This window comes from Miniopterus natalensis, chromosome 9, assembly GCF_054644295.1.
Source record: "Miniopterus natalensis isolate mMinNat1 chromosome 9, mMinNat1.hap1, whole genome shotgun sequence".
NCBI classification, from domain to species: domain Eukaryota; kingdom Metazoa; phylum Chordata; class Mammalia; order Chiroptera; family Miniopteridae; genus Miniopterus; species Miniopterus natalensis.
Window position 1 is genome coordinate 80,101,816 of NC_142089.1, and position 25,784 is coordinate 80,127,599.

Here is a 25,784-nt window from a genome sequence, read left to right on the forward strand (position 1 = left end):
GTCCTAGACCAGATGACTTCACAGGTGAATTTTACCATTCAAAGAATACCTATCCTTCGCAAAATATTCCAACTAACTGAAGAGGAGAGAAGGATCCCATACTCATTTTAGGAGATCAGTATTACCCTGATACCAAAACCAAAGACACTACAAAAAACAAAAATTACAGGCGAACATCCCTAATGAATATAGATACAAAAATCCTCAACAAAACATTAGGAAACCAAATTCAGCAATACATTGAAAAGATCATACACCAGAATCAAGCGGGATTATTCCCACTTGATGCAAGGTTTGTTCAATGTCCACAAATCAATTAACATAATACACCACGTCAAAAAATGGAGGATAAAATTATACGGTCGTATCTAAAGACGCAGAGGAAGCATCTGACAAAATCCAACATCTATTAAGGATAAAAACTCTCAGCAAAGAGGGGCTGGAATATACTTCAACATAACAAAGGCCATATGACAAACCCACAGCCAACATCATGCTCCATGGGGAAAAGCTGAAACCCTTTTCTTTATGAGCAGGAACAAAACAAGGATGTCCACTTTCACTCTTAACATAGTGCTGGGAGTCCTGGCCACAGCAAATGAACAAGAAAAAGAAATAAAAGGCATCCAAATTGGGGGGGTGGGGGGGGGGGTGAGTAAAACTGTATTATTGCAGATGACAGGATACCCTAAAGATTCCACCAAAAACTATTAGAACTAAAAAGAATTCAGTAAAGTAGCAGGATACAAAAGTAACATTTAGAAATGCGTTATCTTTATACACCAATTATGAGCTATAAGAAAGAGTAATTAAGAAAACAACCCCATTTACAATTACATCCAAAAAAAAAAAAACAACCCTAGGAATAAATTTAACCAAGGTCGTAAGACCTGTATTTGGAAAACTATAAGACATTCAAGACAGACACTGAAAAATACACAACTGGAAGAATATACCATGCTCATGAATAGGAAGAATTGACATCACTAAAATGTCCACAGTACCCAAAGCAATCTACAGATTCAATGCAATCCCTACCAAAATTCTAACGGCATTTTCACAGACCTAGAACAAATAATCGTAAAATTTATATGGAATCACAAAAGACCCCAAATAGCCAAAGCAATCTTGAGAAAGAACAAGTTGGAGGTAATCCACTACCTGATATCAAAGTGTACTGCAAGGCTAAAGTAATCAAAATAGCATGGTATTGGCATAAAAATAGATACATAGATCCTATGAACAGACTAGGGAACCCAGAAATAAACCCATTCCTATATGGTCAATTAACCTATGACAAATGAGGCAAGAACGTACAATGGGGTAAAGGCAATCTCTTCAATAAATGGTGTTGAAAAAACTGGATACATGAAAAAAAAATGAAATTAGACCACTTTCTTACACCATGTACAAAAATAAACGGAAAATAGAGACCTAAATGTAAGACCTAAAAATCATAAAACTCCTACAAGAAAATATAGGTAATAAACTCTTTGACATCAGCCTTAGCAGTATTTTTCAGGCTATGTCCCCTATGGCAAAGACAACAAAAGCAAAAATAAACAACTGAAACTACATGAAACTAAAGAATTTTTGCACTGCAAAGAAAACCATCAACAAAACAAAAACCCAACCTACTGAATGGAGAACATATTTGCCTCTGATATATCCAATAAGGAATTAATATCCAAAATATATTTAAAAACCCATACAGCTCAACATCAAAAGAACAATCTGATTTAAAAATGGACAGAGGCCATGAAAAGACATTTCCCTAAAGAGGGCATACAGATTTCCAACAGACCCATGAAAAGGTGCTCAACATTATTAATCAAGGAAATACAAATTAAAACCATAATGTGAAACCACCTCACACCTGTCAGAATGGCATCGTCAATAAATCAACAAATAAGTGTTGAGGAGATGTGCAGAAAAGGGAACCCCCGCACAGTGGTGGTGGGATTATAAATTGGTGCCGCCACTATGGAAGACAGTAGGAAAGCTCCTCAAAAAATTAAAAACAGAACTACCTATGACCCAGCAATTCCACTTCTGGGTATTTATTTGAATAAATCTAAAACACTAATTCAAAAACATATATGCACCCCTATGTTCACTGCAGCATTATTTACAATAGACAAAATGTGGAAGCAACCTAGGTGTCCACTGATAGATGACTGGATAAAGAAGATGGGGTATGTATATACAACAGATATTACTCAACCATATAAAAAAATATTGGCATTTGTGACATGAATGGATCTAGAGGGTATTAAGAGAGTGTGCCACATTCCCAAAACTTACATGCAGCCAACACTGGCCTAGACATTGAGACCCCTGGGAACTGGAACCAAACTTTATAGGGTGATATTAATCTAAATGAAATAAGAAGGACAAAGACAAATAGCATATTATTTCACTTCTCTGTGGAATCTAAAAAACAAAATAAACAAACAAAACAGAAATGAACTCATAGATAGAACAAATTGATGGTCGCCAGATGGGAGGGCAGTTGGGGTAATGGATAAATAATGTCAAAAGGATTAAGAAGTAAAAAATGCCAGTTATAAAAAGTCATAGAGATGTAAAGTACAGCATAGAGAGTACAATCAATAATATTGTAATAACTATGTGTAGTTCAAGATAGGTGACTGGAGTGATTACTTCATAAGTACATAATGTCTAATCAATAAGTTGTATACCTGAAACTAATATAATACTCTATGTCAACTGTAAAAAATATTTTTAAAAAAAAAAGACCCTCCACCAACAAAAGGACTATAACTTGAAGGCTCAAATGATGGTTTGTATTTTTTAGCAATAAAGTACTTTTAATTGACGTATGTACACTGTTTTTTAGATATAATGCTACTGCACACTTAAGAGACTACAGTATAGCACAAATATAACTTTTACACACACTGGTAAACCAAAAAACTTCTGTGGTTCACTTTATTGTAGTGGCCTGGAACGAAACCCGCAAAGTCTCCAAAGTATGTCTGTAAAAAACAAACAAAAAAAAAAAACACACACGCATTACACACACACACACACACACACACATATGACCATTTAGAATTTTGGAATACTTAGTTCCAGAAATTTTTTCTATACTTATTAAAATCATTCTAATATATAAATGTATAATACATTATATGAAGCTTCCATAGGAGAGTCTTGCAACCAGATGTTTGGGAAAATTTCAGCCTGCCAAAAGCCTATTGTGAGAAAAGGGAACATCTGTCCAGCTGACATCACCCAAGCACCGAGAGCTGCTAATAAAAAGGTGACCCCTTGTCCAAACCTGGAGGCCTATGGTTTGGGCCGTGCTTGGTGGTTACCATCCTCTAGCAGCAATGCCAGGCTAGCACCATCATCACTCCTGCCCCTGGGGCCAGAGACAGCCGGCAGGCCACAAGCAGGTAAACCAGGTCTACCACCTCAGCTGGTAATGCTCAAAAAGTATCAGCTTCCTTGAAAACACATCCAAGGCCTAGAGAAGGCCCCAAATCTTGCAATAATTAGTGACAGACTCTTGTTTCATGTGACGGATTCAATGGAAATCCAAGCTCTGGACTAATAATTTATATGAGCATTTTCAGCTTGTGCAAATACAATATATATTTTTTAATTAATGTAGATAATATAATTATATATTTATAAATATAGAATTTTATGTGTTATCATTTTAAAATGTACATAGAAAAGGTGCCTGGAAGTAAGTATTCTAAAATGCTAAATGGTTTTATTAACAGTGGTAATATTATCAGAAATTAAACAGCCTGTCCAAAGTCACAGCTAGTAAAGTGACAGAGTGGGTTTCAAAACCAGGCTTTAGCTCTATGCTATTCTAATTCTCCATGTGATTTATTTTCACTTTTTATTATGGAAAATTTTAATATACATAAAAGAAGAGAGATTAGCACAGCATAGGGAACCTCCATTTTCCCATTACCCAGCTTCAACATTTTGTCTTTTATTCCAACTACCTCTCCTCCTCAAAACATTCTTACGTTGTTTCTGAGGGAATACTTTTAAGGGAATCCCAGGCATATCATTTCATCCATAAATATTTTAGTTTGTACCTCTACAATAAACTTTGTACCCAACCTGAGTTCAATTTTTCTATATTGTCTGAAAAATCATGTTACAGTTGATGTATCAGAATAAGGATCTAACCAATGCTCCTATGACCCCCAAAAATGTACACATATTTTAACAGCTAATAGCTCAATTTTGAAAATGAAATGTATTGTAATAAACACTGCCTTTATAATTATTCAATGTGTGTATATACATTTTTGGGGACACCATATACATGAAACACACATAATTTTCACTTGCTAGGTAAAATACATAGGGTAATGTAAAAGACATAAGGTCATGACTTCTACTATACACATACTTTGCCATAAATGGCACAAAAAATTACATATTGTATGATGTATGATTTACTTATATGAATGTTCAAAATAGGTAAACCCATAGAGACAGAGAGTAGGTTAGTGGTGGCTAGAAGAGGAATGGGAAAGAATTGATAGAGTTCACAGTTTCCTTCTGGAGTGATAAAAATGTTCCAGAATTAGTGGTGATAGTTGCACAACTTTGTGAATGTACTAATTTTGCTTCAGAATTATTTGGGGCATTAGATTATCATTACCACCACAAACAAAGAACCAAATAAAAAAGAGGGGAGGGGAGGGGGAGACAGGATACAAAAGGAAATACAGGAAGATAACATTTTTTTAAAGAGCATTTGAGCCCTGGCTGAGTAGCTCAGTTGATTAGAGCACCATCCCAATATGCCAAGGTTGCAAGGTTCGACGAATGAATGCATAAATAAGAGGAACAACAAATCGGTGTTTCTCTCTCTCTCCCTCTCTCCCCCAATAAATAAAATTTTTTAAAATAATAAAAAATAAAAATAAAAAAGCATTTGACACTACTAAATTCCTAGTCTTCTGATTCAAGATCAAATGAGACTAAAGAAACCTTGGCAAGGACTGAAAGGGTGAGGGAATGGAGGAAGGCTTTACACACCCAGCGATGTAAACTGATTTCATTTATAGTCATGTGTGGCGAAATGACGTTTCAGTCAATAGCAGACTGAATATATGACGACAGTGGTGTCATAAGATAATGGAGCTGAAAGTTTCCTATCACCGAGTGACGTCGGTAACCTCTGTAATGGCACAGCACATGCATTACTGATGTGTGTGTGGTGATGCTGGTGAAAACAAACCCACTGCTGCACTGCCAGTCATACAAAAGTACAGCACATACACTTATGCACACTACACAGTACTGGATAATAAGGACTCTGTTACTGATTTATGTATTTACTATACTACACTTTTTATCATTATTTTAGAGAGTACTCTTTCTACTTAGTAAAAAAAAAAGTTTGCTGAAAAACAATATGCTGCGTTACACCTACCGCAGTTTCATACATCCGTGTCTCTTGACTGTATCATTTCTCCTGTGCTTTGATTTAATCTCGTGTTGTTTTATAAATTTAGTGTAGCCTACATGTACAGTTTATAAAATCTACAGTTGTGTATAGTAATGTCCTAGGCCTTCACATTCACTCACCACTCACTCACTGACTCACAAGCAACTGCCAGTCCTACAAGCTCCATTCATTTTAAGTGCCTTAACAGGTGTACCATAATTTATCTTTTATAATCGTATTTTTACTGTACTTTTCTGTTCAGATATGTTTAGAAACACAAATACCAGTTACAATTGCCTACAGTACTCAGTATAGTAACATGTTATACAGGTTAGAAGCCTAGGAGCAATATGCCACCATACAGCCTAGGTGTGTAGTAAGCTGTAACGTCTAGGTTTGTGTAACTGCACTCTGTGATGTTCCCACAAAGACGAAATTGCCTAATGACGCATTTCTCAGATTTTATTCCCATCGTTAAATGCACAGGACTATACTGCAACTTAGGGTTAAAAGTGGCAGAAAAAGCAGAACTACAATAAACTACACATATTAACTCCTCTGAAAATGTCAATGGCCTAGACTTTCTAGTCCTGGACAATACATCAATAATAGCATCGCCATTCCAGCAGGACTGCAGGGAAGACAGAGAAATGAACAATCAATACAAAATCCCAACTAATACTGACTCTATACACGCTTACTTAAATTACAAAATATGTGACCACCTCAACAAGGAGTGAGAGAGGAACAAAATGAAGAAACTATTGCTAAGCCATTTAAAATGAAAGAATTAGAAAAAATATATTGTTTCTAAATTTATATTATTGCATAAAAACAGTTTCATTTGTCTCAACTTGTCAAATCTTTATGATGAAATAAGCCAATTATTACTGTTAACAAATATAACTACAGTAAACAGGCATGCCAAAATCAATGTAGATTCTCAAAAAAGGTCAAGAAATCAACTGTCAGCTTAAATTGGTTAATTTTATTAAAATTGTTAAACCTGACAATATGTCATGTAACTCCAGATTTTTTTTATATAAGCAGAGTTGGATTAAAGTGACCTAAATTTTGTATAATAGCTTTCCCAATTTCTAAAAATACATCAACTTTGTGACTTATCTTAAATTTTCTGCTTTACTTCTCTAGATGTACCTCAAATGAAACTTCTTCAAGGCCATATATCTGACATAGTGAAAGCAAAATAATCACAGCACTCATCAGTGTCATTAACATTTCTGAGCCGAGAGGGATTTAAACAGGCAGATGCTATGTAAAGTGCCTGATGGGAGAGACCGGTTGCAGAGCTGAGACTGCACCACAGCTGTGAGGGATTGAAGCTACTAGCTATGGAATCAAGGTTTGGAGAAACTCTGGGCACAATTCCGGCATCCGAAATAAATTAAAGTAAACAGTATTGCTCTCTCTCATCCACTCTGTTAGCAGCCTCTGGGCTGAGTGGAGACCACACACTCAGACCACACAGAGCCAGCTGAACTCCTCGCACGCAACATCTACAAGCTGTCACTCCGCAGCACAGAGGGGGGAGAAGGAAAGGGGAGCGCTGGGGGGAAGGGGGAGTAGGAGAGTGAGAAAAGGGCAGGCAGAGAGAGGGAGGGGACTGAGGAGAGTCTCCTCTACTTACAGCTGGACAGAATGATGTGTGGTATGGAAAAGGAAAAAACCTCCCTGAGAAAACAAGCTGGTCATGGCCTTGTGTAGCCTTGACCTGTACTCCCCCATACCAATTTAGCAGTTGATGAAGGATTAACAAAGCGTCCATTTAACATCAATTAACCTCCTAGCCATTACAGGTCAAAAGAGAAAATTACCATTATAAAAGCATTTCATTAAAATAAAGACGAAAAGCCACATTTTCTTATAATTTATAATAATTACTTAAATAAATGCATTTTCTTTTATATTTATTAGTTTTAACCATCTGCCGCTTTCCTTTAATGAAGCACACAAGGTAACTTTAAAGTGTTTCTTCAAAAGATGTCAGAAATTTTTAATTTTATAATCTTCCCATATTTCTCTGTGGCACAATCTTTAATTTTCCAAAATATTTCTTGGTAGAATAAAAGACAGCAAATTATTTTGTTTCACGTAACTTCAAAGACTAAATATACATATAAAAATAACTAGTAGCAGTTATATTACTGGGGAGGGAGAAAATGTAACCACAAAAACAGGTTTAGAATTTTTTTCTATTCAGTTAAGAATAATTTTGGTTTTTAAATAGCAGGCAAGAAATCTGAACAAAACATGTGTACAAGTGTCTTACCCTGGCAGGTCCCCAGAGGCCCAGCTCAGCTAAGAAGATTAAGGCCAGGAACTGGGAATATAGAAGTCCCTATTCACTGAAGACTTGGAGAACGTTCACCAAATAGACCAAGAAAAGCCTCCGGATGTTAAAGCACTATTTTCTTATATCAAGACATAAAAAAGTAAAAGCTTCCCCTCACAAAACACCAAAATATAAAAATAAAAATTCCCAAACCCTATCATCTCTCCCCATGCTACTCAAACTTGCATCATGAGATAGCAAATCAGAAAGGTAGAGTCTCATGACCCCAGGCCAATCCCACGGAGATTCTACAATTTAGCCATTTGTGTACACATTAATGTTTGAGAGGCACTAGGTAGGCTTATCTAGTCCAAAGCCATCTTGGATCCAAAGGATCCAGAAAAATCTGGTTGCCGACCTGCATACTGAGTTTCGACAATAAACTTATACTCAACTAAGTATTGCAGGCCAGCCAGCAACATAATCAAACTACTGATTTCACCACATCTGCCTTGGGTCAAATTCAACCTAGCCGAGGATAGACCTGCCCTGGGGCTGCGCTGAGGGGGCCCCAAAAGGGATCTCCCAAAGAAACTGGGAAATGGGTCTTAAAGAATGGTAATTTACTTTCCTCGGTATTCTGTAAACTCAGACTCTATTATTCCTGAGCAGGGTCAAGGTTAAGTTATATCAGCTCTGCCACACACTTTACCATCTAACAGCACAGTCGGATAAGTGTTAGCGACAGGGTCATGAACTCTCTGGTCCAGTTTTCTATAATAATCATCTCTCTCCTGTTCCATCTCAAAATCATGGTTAACAAAATTATAACCATGAACCAATTTGAAAGAATCCATGGGGTACAATTTTTACTATGAAGACTCACTGGGTCTCAGAAGGGACATTTGCAGAAAGGAAGCACTGAACAGATAAAAACATCCCTGCTTTTCTGGCTTTCTGTTTCCTTCATTACCGCTACAAAGAGCATAAAAGTGAAATATACTGTTTTTTAAATAAGAGCATAAGTATTTATATTTTAATTCATTTGGAAAAAATCCAATGATTTTTTTAAATAACATAAATAGCAATTTTTCAAAAAAATTTTTTGGATGGGGAAAAAAATCTTCACCCCAGGTACAACATCTGGAGGTAAGGAATTAAAGGAAAGAGAATGTATGTGAGGTGTCTAGGAAAGAAGACTGAAAGCAAGATAGTATACAGGGGGAAAGTCTGTCAATTTGGCTCTCCAGAGCTCCCACACAACTGATCTGTTACATAAATACTTGACTACCTGGCTCTTCTCTTAAAACAAGCACTGGATTCCATCTTAATTAGAAATGTTAGTTAAAAGTCTCCTTCTTTATTCCCATAAAACCTTCTGCCTCAGCAGGCTAAGTCTCTTATTAAAGAGCAATTACCTTCACTACATTTCACAGCCAAAAGCTGTAGGTCTAACTCATTCCACTGGGCATTGATGACAGACTAAAAATGAAACAGGCCAGTGCAGATCCATTACCCCTTTACTAACACCCCCCTAAAAAAAAAGTGAAAACAAAAGACTAAAAGAAGATACACTACTTACTGCACGAAAGGAGAGGAGTTTCACGTAAAAGCATGGCATTATTCACTCATCAATCTATTGCCAATAGTACATATGTCCCTACCACTCCCTCTTTAGTAGACTTAGAACAGGTGAACAAAACATTACTTCTTGATATTTTTAGGAAACATAAATTTTCAGGAAAAGAAAGTGTGTTTTCCCCCTCAGACAAAAAGATCATCTGGACAATATTATCAAGTAAAGCTGACAAGAAGCTCTGGGGAAGGACAGAAAGGAATTTTAACCGGGGATGTGAAGTCAAAAGCAGAGGATGCTTTCTTACTGTTGCGTTTCGGTTTTGCTCTATTGCTGTCTGTCTCTAAGCCCGTCTAAAGGCTGACAGGAAGGAGCCTTTGCCAAGAAATAAAGGACTGAGTGAAATGCTCCCAAACGCAAGAGTAGATGGGACCCAGGGCCCAGGTTCAAGGATCGTCTTCATGTAAATGCAATCTCTTTCAGTGTAACTGGAAAAGAGAAAAGGTTTTTCAGGAAAAAGAGCATGGGATTCTCCTCTGCTAGTTCTATTAGTTCTGAAGTAGAAGGTAAGATTGTCTACTAACAGTACAGATTATATGAAAGGATGAGGGGTTTCAGAGGAGTGGGAAGTGCATCAGATAGATTCTTCAAAGAAGAGAACCAGGTGCTGACAAGGAAAACTCTAGAAGTCTTTGATGGGCAGTTGGAATTGGTGAACATGCATTTATAGGGGTACAAAGCTAGATGCTAGGATTTTTCCCTGGTCTCAGCAACTCAGTTCAAGCATTAAAGAAGGTAAAGAAATGAGATGGTCCAGGGCTGAGAATTTGCCAGCCAGAGAATACAGATGGATAATGATGAACTGAGCATACCAGTATAGAGTGACCAAAGGTCTGATTAAAGAACAGGGGTAATTGAGGTAACTGAGTGGGGCTTAGAAAGATGAAAGACTTATAAGCAAAGAGCAGTAGGTTTGAGCTTTGCATTTCAGAAATGAACCAGTTTCAGGTTGGGGCACATCAGTCCTGCTCCCCGACCCCCAAGCACATCTCAGACAATTACCATACCCCTCCTCCGTGGCTCCCAGCTCTCAGTGGGCTCTACTTTTGTCCCTCCAGATGTTGATAGTTTCTCTTTGGGCCTCACTATCTCCTGTTTGTTCGCTCACGCTGCCAGGCCTCTGCAGGTAGTCCCTTTATTAAAATCTCCTTATTTGAACCACCTGGCAGGAATTCCGACTCCAGCTGAGACCTTGATTTGTCCAGATACTCATTATGTCAATCACATGGGGCTTCCATTAAAATTAAACTAAAACCAAATATTCCTAGCTTTCTGTCATTTTGTCTTTCAGTAAAATTATAACACAATGAAAGTTAATATCATATACTCTCCGTGAAACCATACCACCAACTTACACCATACACAAGAATACACTCAAAATGGATAAAGACGTAAATGTTAGACTTGAAACCATAAGAATTCTAGAAAAAAACAGAGGCAGTGAAATCTCGGACATTTCTTGTAGCAATATTTTTTTTCTGATATATCTCCTTAGGCAAGGGAAACAAAAGAAAAAATTAACAAATGGGGGACTACATCAAACTAATAAGTTTTTGCACAGCAAAGGAAACCATCAACAAAATGAAAAGACGACCCACTGAATGGAAGAACATATTAGCCAATGATACATCTGATAAGGGGTTAACATCCAAAATTTATAAAGAACCTATACAATTCTACACCAAAAAACAAACAATAGAGTTAAATGGGCAAAAGACCTGAATAGACTCCTCCAAAGAGGATGTATGAAAAGATGTTTAACATCACTATTCATCAGAGATACAAATTAAAACCACAATGAGATATCACCTCATACCTGTCAGAATGGCTCCATCAATAAATCAACAAACAACAAATGTTGGCAAGGATGTGGAGAAAGGGGAACCCTGTGCACTGCTGGTGGGAATGCAGACTGGTGCAGCCACTGTGGAAAAAGTATGGAGTTTCCTCAAAAAATTAAAAATGGAACTGCCTTTTGACCCAGTGATCCCACTTCTGGAAATAAATCTTTAGAATCCCAAAACACTAATCAGAAAGAATATATGCACTCCTATGTTTATAGCAGAGTTATTTACAATAGCCAAGATCTGGGAACAGCCCAAGTGCCCATCTGTAGACGAGGGGATAAAAAAGCTGTGGGACATTTACACAGTGGAATACTATGTGGCTGTAAAAAAGAACTCCTACCTTTTACAACAATGTGGATGCACCTGGGGAGTATAATGCTAAATGAAATAAGCCAGTCAAATGCCCCAGCCAGTTTGGCTCAGTGGTTAGAGCGTCAGCCAGAGGACTAAAGCGTCCCAGGATCGATTCTGGCCAAGGGCACATACCTTGGCTGCATCCCTGGCCCGTCTGGAGTGCATGTGGGAGGCAACCAACCAATGTGTCTCTCACATGGATGTTTCTCTCTCTCCCCCACCCCCCTTCCACTCTCTGAAAAGCAATGGGGGGATTATATCCTCGGGTGAGGATTTAAAAAAAATAAATAAAAGAAGCCAGTCAGAGAAAGACAAATACCATATGATCTCACTTATATGTGGAATCTAACGAACAAAACTGAGGAACAAAACAGAACCAGAATTATGGTTCTGACAGATGTCACAGAGGGGAGATGGGGAAGGGGCTCAGACGAGAGAAAGGACAGTGAAGAGAAGAGCCAAAGAACATACATATGCATACCCCATGGACTCGGACAACAGTGTGGTTATGCCCAAAGGGAGGGAAGGGCAGGGTCTGGGTAGAGGTGAGTAAAGGCGGAGAAAATGAGGGACATCTCTAATAATGTCAACAATATCAAAAATCATATACCGTCCACAATCACATAACTCTCTAAGTGGAAAAGGCCTAAAAAAATTCATTTTGATGAAACTAAGGACCAAACCTGCCAAAAGCAGCACAGTTAGCAAGTAGCAAAGGGAGAACTCATTCAGTGCTGCGCAATGATTACTAATGCTAACTTTGTGCCAGGTACCAAGTGCCTGCTTGGATCCACCTGTGCAGTTTACATTCAAATTAACTAAAATCCAGGTTTCCCAAGTCCTGGTGTCCACTGTTCTTTCCATTACTGACACCAAGATTTACTGTAAGTGGGAAATAGTAAATAGAAGGAGTTACTAAAACCAAAACTATAAGTAAAGCAAACTGTATGGTCCACCCCAGTATTAAGTTAAAGAATGTACACAAAGTTTTTGAGCAAACCTAATACAATTTTTAAGGGGGGGGGGGAGCCTAATGAGTTTCAAATTCCTGTGCCTGACCTTCAAGTCACTCCATAATTCAAAATGCACGCACCTACCAGTCAGTGGGCCTTTGTTACTGGTGTTTCTGCCCAGATGTTCACCTGCCTTCCCTCTGAAGGCCACATCCTTCCCATCAAGGTCTGACCTCCATGAAGCCTTCCCAATTACTCTACCCCAAAAGATCCTTCCCTTCTCTGAATTCCTGCTGTACTTACACACAATACTACTTTAGTTTTTAGCTATTCTTTGAGAAGGCAAAAATGCCCCTTCTGAATCTAGGCTCACATTATTTTATTCCCAATGTGTGTCAGGCATATGCTAAAATTGGTAGATAGAAAAATGACTGAGGTTAATCCCTGTGCAGCAAGAGCTTAGTCTTGACAGATATGTAAATACCAGTAACAGCTATAGCCCCTAAGACAACACAGGGATAAGATAAGTGCCAAGTGATTATAGGATTCACTGAGTTGGAAAATTTCAAAGCAGGAAAAACTCTGAAAAATAACCTAGTTTTATGTATTCTCTTAACTATAGGAAAATGGAGACTGAAGCCCAAAGAGGCTAAGTAACTCAGCCCAGGCTACAAGGCAGATTGGTGGTTGCTTTGACTACTAAGCCAAAATGCCTTTTGACTCTCTAATTTTCAAGGATACCTATACCTGTGTCCACAACTTCAAGATTCACAATTTCTATAAATTACTTTAAGTATGTGTGTTTATATCAATAATAATTCTTTTAAAATAACATAAACATAGACTGAATCATGTGATCACAACTGAAAACTACTGCTACACTACTGGATTTCACCAGCCACTCTGGGGAACCCATGACCACATTCTTCGGGTTCTGAGATCAATCGACACTCTAGCATTCTGCTTAGCACCATGGTCAATGCTATTTCACATTCCAATCCATCTCAAAATCCTCCTACTCAACACTGGCCGAAAACTCATCCATTCAATAAACATTTAAGCTCCTACTGTGTGGTCGCTGCTGTACTAAGAACCCCGGCTAGATGAAGAGGAGTAAACTGGAGAATGGGTGAAAAAATAACTGAGAGGCTAACTGTATAACCAACATTCCCTCTATGGCCTGATCCTGCCTCCGCCTGACCCTAGAAATTGGCCAAAGCCCTGTACTAGAAGACTGCCTCTGTAACGCTTTCCCCTAAGATTTATACAACAGGCTCTCAAATACCTGTGCAATGGAAATTCGACTTAGCAGGTTAGCAACTGTCTTTTCAAAAGAAAATAGTTCAAAATGACAGTACCGGAAATTAAATGCTTGACAAGGAAAAAAATCATTTTCTGAAACTTCCAATCCTTGTTCCAAGTTACACTGGGGGATTCTCTGCTTAAAATAATAGTTTCTACAGAAACAGGAGAACACTAAGTAGGACGCACACATCGCCCCTTCTGTCACCTGTGCCTGCGCCAGCAGCTCTGAGGCACAGGGGACGCGAGCTCCCGCTTTCCTGCGCCCGTCCTCAGGGTGCGCGGGCCGGCCCGAGCCCCGCACGCGCGGGGTCGCCCCCCGCGGGCAGGCGGCCCGCGCCAGCCGCGCGGGAAGCCGCTTCCGAGGCGGCGCCCCCAACGGTTTCATTACCTTGGGCTGGTTTTTAGAATTTTTTTTAAAGTTTCCTTGTAGGTTTACTCCGATTCGTAAAAACAATGAAACGAATGTTCTCACTTATTAGTATGATTAGCCTTCGGCGACTAAAACGAGCTTGTTTCCATTCAAGACGTGCTCACTGGGATTAGGAGGTGCTCGCTGGTCCCGCGTCCGCGCACTCAACCGCGGGGGGCGAGCCCCGAGGCCGAGGCCGGGCCGGACCGCAGGTGCGGGGCAGCTCACAGGCCGGACGGGCCGGTCACGCACCGCTCCGCGCAGGTTCCGCAAGGGCGCCACCCCGCTGGGCCAGGTCCGTCAGGTGGCAGCGCGACGACGGTGACAGTCGCCTGGGAACGGCCCGGACGGCCCTCACCGGGGCGGACGTGCGCGGGCCGCGCCTCCCGCCCGCAGCGGCCGCACCGACACAGCCGCACACCGAACGCAGCGGGCACGGCGCAGGGCGCAGGGGGCAGGGGCGGGGGCAGGTCCGCGTCCCCAGGCCCAGCCCCGCAGGGCGCAGGCGGCGCCCGGACCGCGGCTCCCCTCCCGGTTGGACAGAGGCGGACGACAGACGCAGGCCGACCGCCGCGCCACCCGCCTCTCCAGCAGCGGGCCTGCAGCCGCCGGGCGTGCGGGCCCGACACGTACCTCGGCCTGCCTGCCGCCCCTCCCGCGGCTCCAACAGCGCCCGGGCCGCTCCAGCGAAGACCCGTCGGGCGACCCCAAGCGCCGGCCTCCACTTCCGCCCGCCCGGAGCGCCGAGAGCGTCGATGCGCTGGGCAGCCGACCGCCGAGTCTGCGATGGGCGGGGCGAGGCGCGCGGGGCGGGGCGAGGCGAGGCGCGCGGGGCGGGGCGGGCGAGGCGCGCGGGGCGGGGCGAGGCGAGGCGCGCGGGGCGGGGCGGGCGAGGCGCGCGGGGCGGGGCGGGCGCGCGGGGCGGGGCTATCCCCGCGGGGCGGGGCGAGGTGGGCCGGTTCCCTCCCGGTGCAGCGGCTCGGCCGAGGCCTAGGAGTTGAGGTGACACAGAAGCCGCAGGGCCCCGAGCTTCGGGGAGAAAGCCAGTGTGCAGCCCGCAGATCGCGAGTGGCGGTCGTTTAAATCCCGCCAACTCGGCGAGCGCGCCCTGGGCACAGGCGCCGCGTGTACGAAGGTGGATGACAGGCGGTCACCTCGGCTCTGGGTTCGGGGGGCTGGGGTCACCGGGGCATGACAAGAGGACAGGGCATGTCACTTAGGGAGCGACTGCAGCAGTCCAGGCAGGAAAGGACTCGAGGACGCGGAAGGCGGCGCCCGGACAATGACAAAATACTCCTCTGGGTGCTTCTTGTATGAGCCAAAGGAGGAGCAAGGCCGTCGCGGAGCCCGGCCGGCGGCGCCGCGGGCCCGGCGCGATCCCGGCCGCGGGCACGTGCTGTGCGGGCTCGGCCCGCGCGGGGCCCGGGGCAGCAGCCGTCCGTGTCTCTCTCCCGTCTCCTCTCCCTGGAAAGCGGGGTATTGTCCGCTGGCGAGGGTTAGAAAACCACCGTGAGAATGGAGGAGCGCCTCCGGGAAAGAGGGGCCTTGTCTGGGGGGATGTGGAGCAAACCCAAGGGAACCGGCAGGTTCCCGGGCGCCGTCGGCCCTCGCGTTCCCGCCCCTGGCGCGGGCGGGCGGCGGGGATTGGGCACAGGCCGGGTTTGCCAGGCGGAAGGAGCGGGCAGAGGGCTTGGGGCCCGCGGTCGGCCTCACGGGAGGGGTCTTTCTGGCCGACCCGGCGCTGGCCGCTGAGACTGGAAAGGGCGCGGACGACCAGGGTGATCCCTCTCTGAGATGACTCTGTTTCTGGCCTGTTATCCTGGCTTAATCATCAAAAGTGCCCCTTCTACTGTCAAAAGTGGCCCCGTTTGGACAATATATGGTCACCCTAAAGTCACCCCACATTGCAAAGAGCTGGAAACAAGTGGGGTCAGACAGTTCTCCCAGGCTTAGGAGGGTTCACCCAGCTGGCTCCGAACCAGGTACGTGGCAGGCACCAGGAGCCTGAGCTCGGCTCGGAGTGGAGCCGAGCATCGGGGTGAGTTTCTCGGAAGAGTTTACCTGCCACTGGGACTGTATGTGATGAGAGTATCCTACCTGCTTCCAGACCAGAAGTTCCCGAGCGCAGGAGCCCGTTGGAGTGACCGGTGACAGCTGAGCGGCGAGGAGCACAGCCGTGAAGCAGAGGCCTAACCATGGCGAGGGTGCTGCCTCCTCTCACCCCAAGAACTCACACGGGCACCACACAGCCTTCATCTTTGGCCCATCTGTATGTATCACCCGAATGCCCGCCCGAGAGCATCCACAGCAGAGGGGCAGCAGTGCCCAGGATGCCTTGACCAGCCTCTGTCCTGGGTAACCCCCCTGTTTGTACACTGGGCCCTGAATGGAGTAGCCCTGGTGGCAGCGATGGAGCTGCCTCTCAACGAGGCAGACCTACAGGGTGCGACCTCCCCCGTCAGCTGCAGCTGCCAGTGTGCAGCCAGCGGTATTGTGCTTCCCGCTAGAAGACCAGGCAGCTTGGTGGCAGGCTCGTTTCCACAAACCCAGATACATATCCCGAGTCTGGGTCTGTCTTCCTGCCTGCAGGGCCCTGGCGAGCATTGCTCTCTGGTTGCTCACAGTGTTTGGTTTATCATCGTGGAATTTCCCATAATATCACCTGGGACCGGGGACTGCCTGTAGAGTGAAAGAGATGAGAAAGGGGACAATACCCCAAGATCCGCTTATTCTGCCGTACCCCACACACCCGGAAGTGGGGAGACAGAGCATGACAGTGTTAGAACAGCCTCTGAGGCGCGGCCAGGGCTCCGCCTGGGGATGGCCTTTCACGGGGTTGGGACGCTGTGCTAAGGGATACCATATATATATATATATATATATATATCAGGATGCAGTGTCCCTGATTGAGTCGCAGTCCTTCTAGGGGAGGACGCTCTGCCAGGGGACACAAAGTTCCACTAAACCTAAAGGCCTCTCTTCATTTGGGCTTCTCATATAAGCAACAAAAATCAACCCTTATCATCAGGAGGAAATGGGACAGGAAAGATTATTTCTGGAACTCAGGACTCTCACTGGACATCTTTTCCATGCCTGGTGATATCAGTTAGTGGGCAATGAAGCAACCTGGCAGGACATGGCAACCATGGCTTAAACCCTGGTCTGGGGAAAAGAGATACAGGGACAAAAATCTGGGCCTCTTGATGAAGGAAGCAGCCCAGGCCAGCAGAAGTGCTAGTCGAGGGTGAGGGGAATCTAGAATGGGTGATACGGGGGGGCATAATGGGAATCACTATGGCCTTAAGACCAACTGTAGCAGGAGCCCATAGCTCAACTTATCAGTACCGCTGATGTGGGTGTGACTGGACATCAGCGTGAGGAGTCAGTAACTGCAAACTGAACACAATATGGCATGTGAGGGATGGACAGTAACAGAGGCCATCAGAGCCAACCCATATTTCTCTGCTGGCCCTCGGCTTTCTGAAGCCTGCTTCCTGGGAAAGCCTGCCCTGCGGAGCTCAGGGCTTTCTTCCTGGGTGCAGGGCAAGCGGGAAGCACCGACCAGAGTTCACTGGGCCAGAAGCAGGCTTCAGCCAGACGGGCTGCCTCCCTCCTGCGGTAGCTGGGAGGCATGTTATTCAGTGTATTCCAGAGTTCCCCTTTAGACTGAGCCCCAGCACCCTCAGAAAGACACACCTTTTATTGGCTTCCTTCCCTTTTCTCACCTGGCTTCCCCACACACCTCCTGGTCTTTCCTGCTAGCCCCTCTCAAGTTAAATACTATCCCTTGAAACCATATCTCGGGGACGGCTTCTAGGGAAATCCAGCCAAGATAGTCATTACCATAGACCAAAAACAACCTATACTTATTATGACTCAAATATCTTTATGTGTTGAATTTGCACACCTATAAGAGAAATATATCCCAAGAAAAAGAAGGTGATATTTTGTATGGACACTTTGAGTCCTGGGGCTTAGCATGACTTCGTTTTTCTCTCCCTTACATGGGAAGACATGTCAAAGTTGCTCCAACAAGCAATAGCTCAAGTGTCCTGGGATCATCCATTTAAAAATCAAGAAACATGAGTCAGAGGCCTGGCAGCAGAGCTTGAAAGGAAATGAAGTTTTCTGTGTCCCTGGCAGTGGCACCCTGCTCATGGTGAAACCAAACCCTTTTCTTGTCTCCCCTTTGGGTCTCAGTGACAGGCCATTTCTCAAGTGAGGTGATCTTGTCGTATGAATGGCTCTTAAGGATTCACAGATCTTTCCTAGATTAAAAAAAAATGACAATACTGTATTCCTGAAACAAAAACACTCAAAAGATGAAAGAGAATCTTTTGCTAATATAAAAATTACTGGTGGTATTTTCTTTTCTTTTCTTAAATTTCTGGTCTGTATCCTAAAGCCAGCTAGCAAATGTTGGTGAAGTATATGCAGAAGCTGACAGCATATAAAATAATTAAACATAAATTGTGGTAGTGGCTATTGAGGCAATTAAATATCATTATAGCTTTGTGTTTTCATTTCTGTCTCAGATTTAGTTTGACCTAGAAAAGCTCATTTGAAGCATGAAATTTCTTTGGTTTTAGCCTTCGGAAACACTATGGCAGACACAATTTCCTGTTCTTCAGATTTTTTAAAAACATAAAATGAACAACTAACGCGTTTCATGCTGCATGGCATATCAGTTTGTAATGGACTATATTAGTATAGAATCTAATCCTTAAAACAACAACTACAATTTGCCATAGCTTAGTGATTCCTTTTACCAAAGACTGACAATTATTTGGTCTTCGGTTAACTCACATCCTAAGGTCCTTGCTGACAGATCCCTGTCGTATCCATCATTGTAGATGCCACAGAGCCTTATACAGCAGGTGTTCAATACACCAGCCGCCAGTAAAAGCACTCACCACAACTTGTACATATATTATTATCTATTTGTTTACTTTTTTTTCTCCTTCCACTAGGATATAAGCCCCTTGAGGAAAGGGACTTTGTACTGCTCACTCCTCTCTCACACATAGTAGATGCTCAATAAATACGTATTGAATGCAAAACTGAAAATAAGAAGACGACTACATTATGATAGTGGTAGAGTTGGGTCTATTTCCAGTTGCCTATTTCAAAATATGCTTAATGGTCACTTAAGGCCAGAAAAATATGAGCAAAATTTGATACATAAATCTTGACACTATAGGAATGATTGAGATGTTCCAGCAAGCACCACCCAATTTTGTCACCCTTCACTGGAGTCTTTTATGGTTTATGATCACAAGGACAATTAAAAATCCTCAAAGGCTGTAACAATTACAACTCTGTTTTAGCAGTTCTCAGATTGGGCCTATCGGTTAAGGAAACCCCTTGCCTCATTTTATTTTTACCTTAATCTTGCTATCGTGAAATGCTGGCAAATGCCTCTATGTCAGCATCTATGTTTCTCATCAGCTTCAGAGCTCTGTATATGCACAGTCCTTAAAATAGTCAAATGTCTCCAACCAATTTTACAGCAAAGCAGAGCTCTGTGGTTTTCTACTTACTTGCTATTGCATATTTTATTTTTAAAAACTAAATAAAGCTGGGTCTACATAGGAATATGGTGTTTCAACAGTGTTACTCCAGCCATATGGCCGCCACTGCCACCCAGCACAATGCTGCAGCTGTGTTTACCACCTGTGTTTATATCGGGGTGTGCCGGCCGTGGGTTGTGTCTGTAGGTGGTCTGGAAGAGAACAGAGGAATTGAGAAAGTCACTCGCAGCGGGAGAGATATGACAGATATGGAACCTGGGGAGAGGGAACTTGGTCAGAATGTGAAAACTACTCATCTTCTTGACCAGGAATCCCCCTTCCCTGCCCGGCCTGCCCGCTGCTGCAGAGAGGGCAACGATGACAATCTAATTCTTAGTTTTCTGTAACTAGGAATGTAGACCTATTTATCTTCTAAATGAAAGAGTTACAACTGAATGCAAGAGAGCATTTTAACTTATTTTAAACTGCTAGGTGTCGTTTTTTGTTTGGAGTTTGTGTGTGTGTGTGTGTGTTGCTTTTTCTTGTAAAACTTTTCACTTGAAGATCTTATATACTTCGGTGGGAACAAGGCCAGATTGCGCTTTATCATTAGTGTCTGCAATCCTAGAAAAGGCATGGAAAATGGGACCCTATTCCAAGTTTATTCCACTCGTGTGATATTTCCCCTAACAGCTGGGGCTCGGGCAGCAGACTGGCTGGCTGGCCATGCTACACGTCTGCTGTCGGCACTGCCACCCCGCTTGGAGCAGAAGCACCAGCTACAGTTTCATTTGGGCCGAGAGATATGTGCTGGCCTCTTGGCTTTTGTATAGGATTCGAAGGCTTCCTTTATGAAGGCTTCCACCTTCCCAAAGTCTCAGAAATGCCATGCATACAAATGGTCTGCCTGGCTTCACATCGCATTTCTTTTTGTTCTAATATAACACAATCTTAATCTGAGTCCTTTCATTGCTCGGGTAACACCTAGGTTTGTCACAAACCCAATAAAAGAGTTTAAACTCCCTAAAGGTCGTTTTCTCATCCTCTGTTTGCAAGGAGATTTCGCCCAAGTTGTTGACTCAGCTGTGCTCCCCTTGAGGGTATTGAACAGAGTTGCCAGGGGCGAAAGGAGCACGAGCGTGTGCAGCCCGCGCGGTGTGCCCGCCGCAGCTGGGGCGTGGCTGCTACCACCGCACCCTGGAGGACCCGACTGCCCGCCCGCAGCAGCGGCGCCTCCTGAGCACAGCTCCCGGCAGCTGCTGGGCTGGCACCGTGGCCGGCGTCCTGGGCCAGTGCCCCAGAGGGCAGAGCTCTCCTCATACTTTCCATGGTACGAAGGGATGAGCAATACGTGGAAAATTAAGAGCCAAAGATAATTTCCAATTTACCCTTTAGACTAAAGCCCGAACCTTTGTTCTTTCTGACTGAATGCTGATAACGAAAGCAATAAGCGTAGAGCGTAGCCCATTGATTTGAGTAAGAACTTATTTTCCCACCCCCGGTGGGATCTGAGCAGTGAAATACTAAAAGTAAAGAACAAAAATATCCATGGTCCTTGAAAAGTCAAGAGCTGACTATAGAGTTGTATAAATATAGATAGATTGATTTATGTAGCTAGAGATACAGTCTGTTTTTACTTACGTCATCGATGGATTCTCAGAAGATGTGCCTTTAAGTGAAATGACGAAACCGGTTTTTCCGTAGGTTCACTGATATGAACATAGTTAAGTGTCTGCAGCATATTTCTGGTCACAAAACATCACCAACCCTCTAAGTAAAGACAACAGCTCTAATTTTAAACTGAAATAAATATGAGCTGTACATATATTTAAGAAATATTAAAAAAGTCAGATCATTATTTGCCAACCTGTTTATTCCAACTCAGGGTCAAAAGTGGCTGGAGCCCTCCCGGAAGCTCAGGGTGCAGGCCCCGCTCCGGACGGGACTCCCCTGGGTCGCAGGCCCGTCACGCCCTCCACACGCGCAGACTGGGCCACGCAGGCGCAGGCCCGGCTCTGGCTGTGGGAGGAAACCCCACAAACGTGTGGGAAAGTGCCCACTCTGCAGAGAGTGACCCCAGCTGGAATCAACTGGGTGTTTTTTCTCATCAATGTTATAAAGAAATGACGTTGAATGAAACTATGTTATTCAAGGACCTATGTATAGATGAATTACCCTGAGAGTTCAGAAGCGCACATTCTGGGCCAGGCCTGATCAGATGCATGCTTTGAAAGCTGGAGGGTTCCAGTTACCTCATTTCTAAAAGAAGGTGGTCAGGAGGGAGAAACTCGAAAGTCACTTTAAATTCTAAAATCCCATGACCACCCTTTTCAACAAACAGCCCTTCTGCAGTGAGTTTTGGCTGAACTGCAGGGCCTTCTCTCTGGCAACTTTGTCTGGCCAGCCGTCTGCTCAGGACAGGACACATGGGCAGTGTTAGTGGAGTTTTTCCTAATAACCCTGTATGAAAGTGGCAGGGGATCATGCTAATTTTTCTTGTTGTTCCGTTAAAGGGATTTTTTTCTCTCTTCTATACCTTGTTTTTGAATTTGTTACCTATAAGGCAAGCCATTTTAAAACTGAGAATTTCTTGGTTGCTTTCTATGACTTTGAGGCAGACTTGGGCCCTTTTCTGATTCCAGAGCTTTTTGCTCCTGTCCTGGGTCACTTTCACTCCTCCTCAGCCCTGCCTTGTGCACTAAGGGCTTTGCTTCCTAGTCTCTGACTAGGGTACTGTGGCAGAAACCAGGTTGGCTGTGAAGTAAAGAAATAAAGAGGAAAACAAGTGAAATACATGAGTTGCATTTTCAACTTTGTTTTTATTGAATTCCTACTTTTCCATGAAGTAGCTTGCTCTAAGCGTGGCCATACTTTTTCAGATGCTGGCTGTGTGGGTCTGTGTTGATCTGCATGACTATTATGTTGTACATGTATTTAACATGATGCATATTCATCCTACTAACATAGATTAGAGGCTCAAGTAAATGCACACACATGAATGATAGATTTTATTTTAGCATGTGAATATGTTTTCTTTCTGATAAACAACAGCATTTTAGGACTGTAGACTTGAAAGAGTTTCTAACAACGTTTTATTTGAGAACAAATGGAGAAAATCTCTCTATGTAATTATAATTTTCTCCTAGAAATTTATATACTATATTTACTGACTTCAAATTGTGAAAGAAAATTCCAGCATTTGCTGTTAGCCTTTTCACGTCATTTTGTGCTTCAGATACGCTTAATTATAGTGTTACGGCTGCTGTGGCCTCCTGTTTGTCAGCATGTATTTGTTAAAACACACTGAGAAGTATGTTTTATTCATTAGGAAAATCAGTTTTAAAGCAGAATTTATAGCCCATATTTCCCTTCGTTATAATGCTGGGAAAGGGAAATGAAATGCACTGCTGTACCAATCCTCCCCCCCCCCCACCATGGGTTTTGGCACGTTTTAAGAGAAATAAAAGATAAATTAATCCTCAAAGAATTTAGAATGTTCTTCCTGAACTGGACAAGTCAGCTTCCCACATCAAACAGAGAGAGGAGCTTTTTGCATTTTCAGTTGATCTTCTATGCTTGCAGGATTTTCACATTGCTTTTCTTTTTTTGGTTTACAACAAAGTACTTCTTTCATTTAAAGATGTCTAAGTTCCAAATTGTATACATTAAATATGTGCAATTTTTATATATCAATTATAACTCAATGGAGCTGTTAATAATTTTTTAAATGTCTAAGAAATGTGTGTTTAACTGATCCTAGAGGCAGTGCAATCTGAAAGCACTTTCAAAAAAGTTTACTTTCTGCACAAAACTAATTGCCTAGCTACTAGTTCAGAGAGCTCCTCTGTATGTGTATGTTACAGCAATTCAAGCTAACAGACAATGACACAATGCCTCTTGTGCTCTAGGCATCACTCTTTTTTTCTACATGTCCTCTCTTGGTTTCTATAAATTAAGCTAAAATCCCATAATGATTATTGTCATTTTTGCAATATTAACTTTCCAAAAACAAAATAAGAAAACCATATTTTGGATTGTGGAAGGTGCTGAGGATAATGAAAAATCTTGATTTTGTACTTTAAAAAAATTTGTGCCCAGGTCTTATTTGATAAATATTTACAACTAGGGCTAATACAAATTGACTGTCTAAGATGATTTGTTGAGAGAAAATCTTTGACAAATAGGAATGTAACAGTTGCAACTCTGAAAAAGCTGTCTTTCCTGCTGGCTTTTCGATCTTAGTCTAATGCATTTACATCAGCAAATTTTGAGTGGGACCCAAAAAAGGACCGTTCTTTTGGTTATGCTTATTAGAAAACATAATTATGTTAGTAGTATTTGGGGATAGAAATAATCCCAGGCACAAGACTATTGGCACAACTCATCTTTTTTGTAATGCAAGTATGAGTAAGCTCACTATTGTAAAATGAAAGTGACCCACACACTATTAGCCCTTAAAATTTTTAATATACTTATTTAATGAACTTATACTGGAAGAAATATACATATTGTAGTACACATTACCTGCACACATTCACATTATTGTGATTTCTGTTGGAAATACAGAAGTACAGGCATTTGTAAGCCTCATGTGAGGATAAGTAAGTAATTAAATAATTACTACTATTTTTGAAAAACATTTGACAATAATAAATCATTCAAATGTGTTTTAATCCAATATGACCATCCTGGCTAGACATGTAATAACTACACGTTAAACAGTTTTAAATGACCAGAGATGTTATACATGCCATGAACCTGAGTAACTAACTTAGAATGCCGGCCCTCCGCACACAGCACAGTTCTTGAAGGCATGCAGTTCTGACCTGGAATCAAGGCTTTCTACTTCATCTGATGAGATTTCATATTGTCTAAGCATATAGACAAATGAAACAGCAAATTAACTTTTATAAACTTGACAGCCTTATATTTTTAAAAGTAGAAATTAGAATGTTTCACACTGTAAAAATATTTTAATGAACTCTTCTAAGAAGCCTGGCTAAGTTAGCAAGCAGCTTATTTAAATATGAAATAACTGAATACATATAAAAAAGTCACAACTTTGATATTATGCTGTCTTTTTCCAGCTTATCTGTAATAATTATTAATAAAATTAATATTGCTAATGATATTTACAATTAAGAATCTTCAACTGCTGAGAAACACTTAGAGACAAAAATCCTTATTTAATGCACAAAATCAATGGGTGTCTGAGCTGTTAAAATCTCCATTTAGTTTTGGATCCTGACACACCCCAAGTTCTTCTCAGACCATCATAAGCATAATGCACACAGAAACCCTATTTGCAAGTCCAGGGAGTGCCCATGTTCCAGGGGTGATCAGGAATGGTGGCCACCAGAACAGTCCAGAAGACTGAAGCAAGCATTTCAGTTTGTGGGTGATGGTAGCAACAGACACCAACTCTTATTCCTTTTGCATACATAACTCATCTTAGATTCATAGGGATTGATTGTATCCAGCAGCTTTTTATTTCCTGAGAATCACATTTTCATGGTGAGGAAAAAAAGTTGCTACAAAACCAGAAATGGCTGGCAGCAGGCAAGTGAGAACTACAAGCCAACTCATCAACATTGAAAAGAAAAAAACAGAGTGTAATTGGACAGAGGAGAAAGCTGTCCATAGACTGACTTTGGTTTCTTCTTTCTTCCTCCCCCTTGTCCTTGCTTTCTTCTTTCCATTTTAATTTTTGAACAGAGCAGTGGTTCTGAGAAAATCAGTGTGTGTGTTTTTTTAACAGTAACAAGTAACTTCAGTAACTTGTCATTTTAGCTTTCGCTCTTGTTTAAGCTAAAGGCACTGGCAGATTAAGGCAGGTCCCCCAAAACTGCACAAAATGTCCCCCCTCAAGGGGCCTCACTCTCTGTCTTTGGACAAGCCTCGCCTGACAGGTGGTCCAAAGGCTGGCTGTGGTCAGGCCAGCAGTAGACACCAGGGGTCAGTGCCCGCTGCTGCCTGCCACCCCCCGCACGCACACGCACACGCTCATAAGAAAAGCTTGAAAATG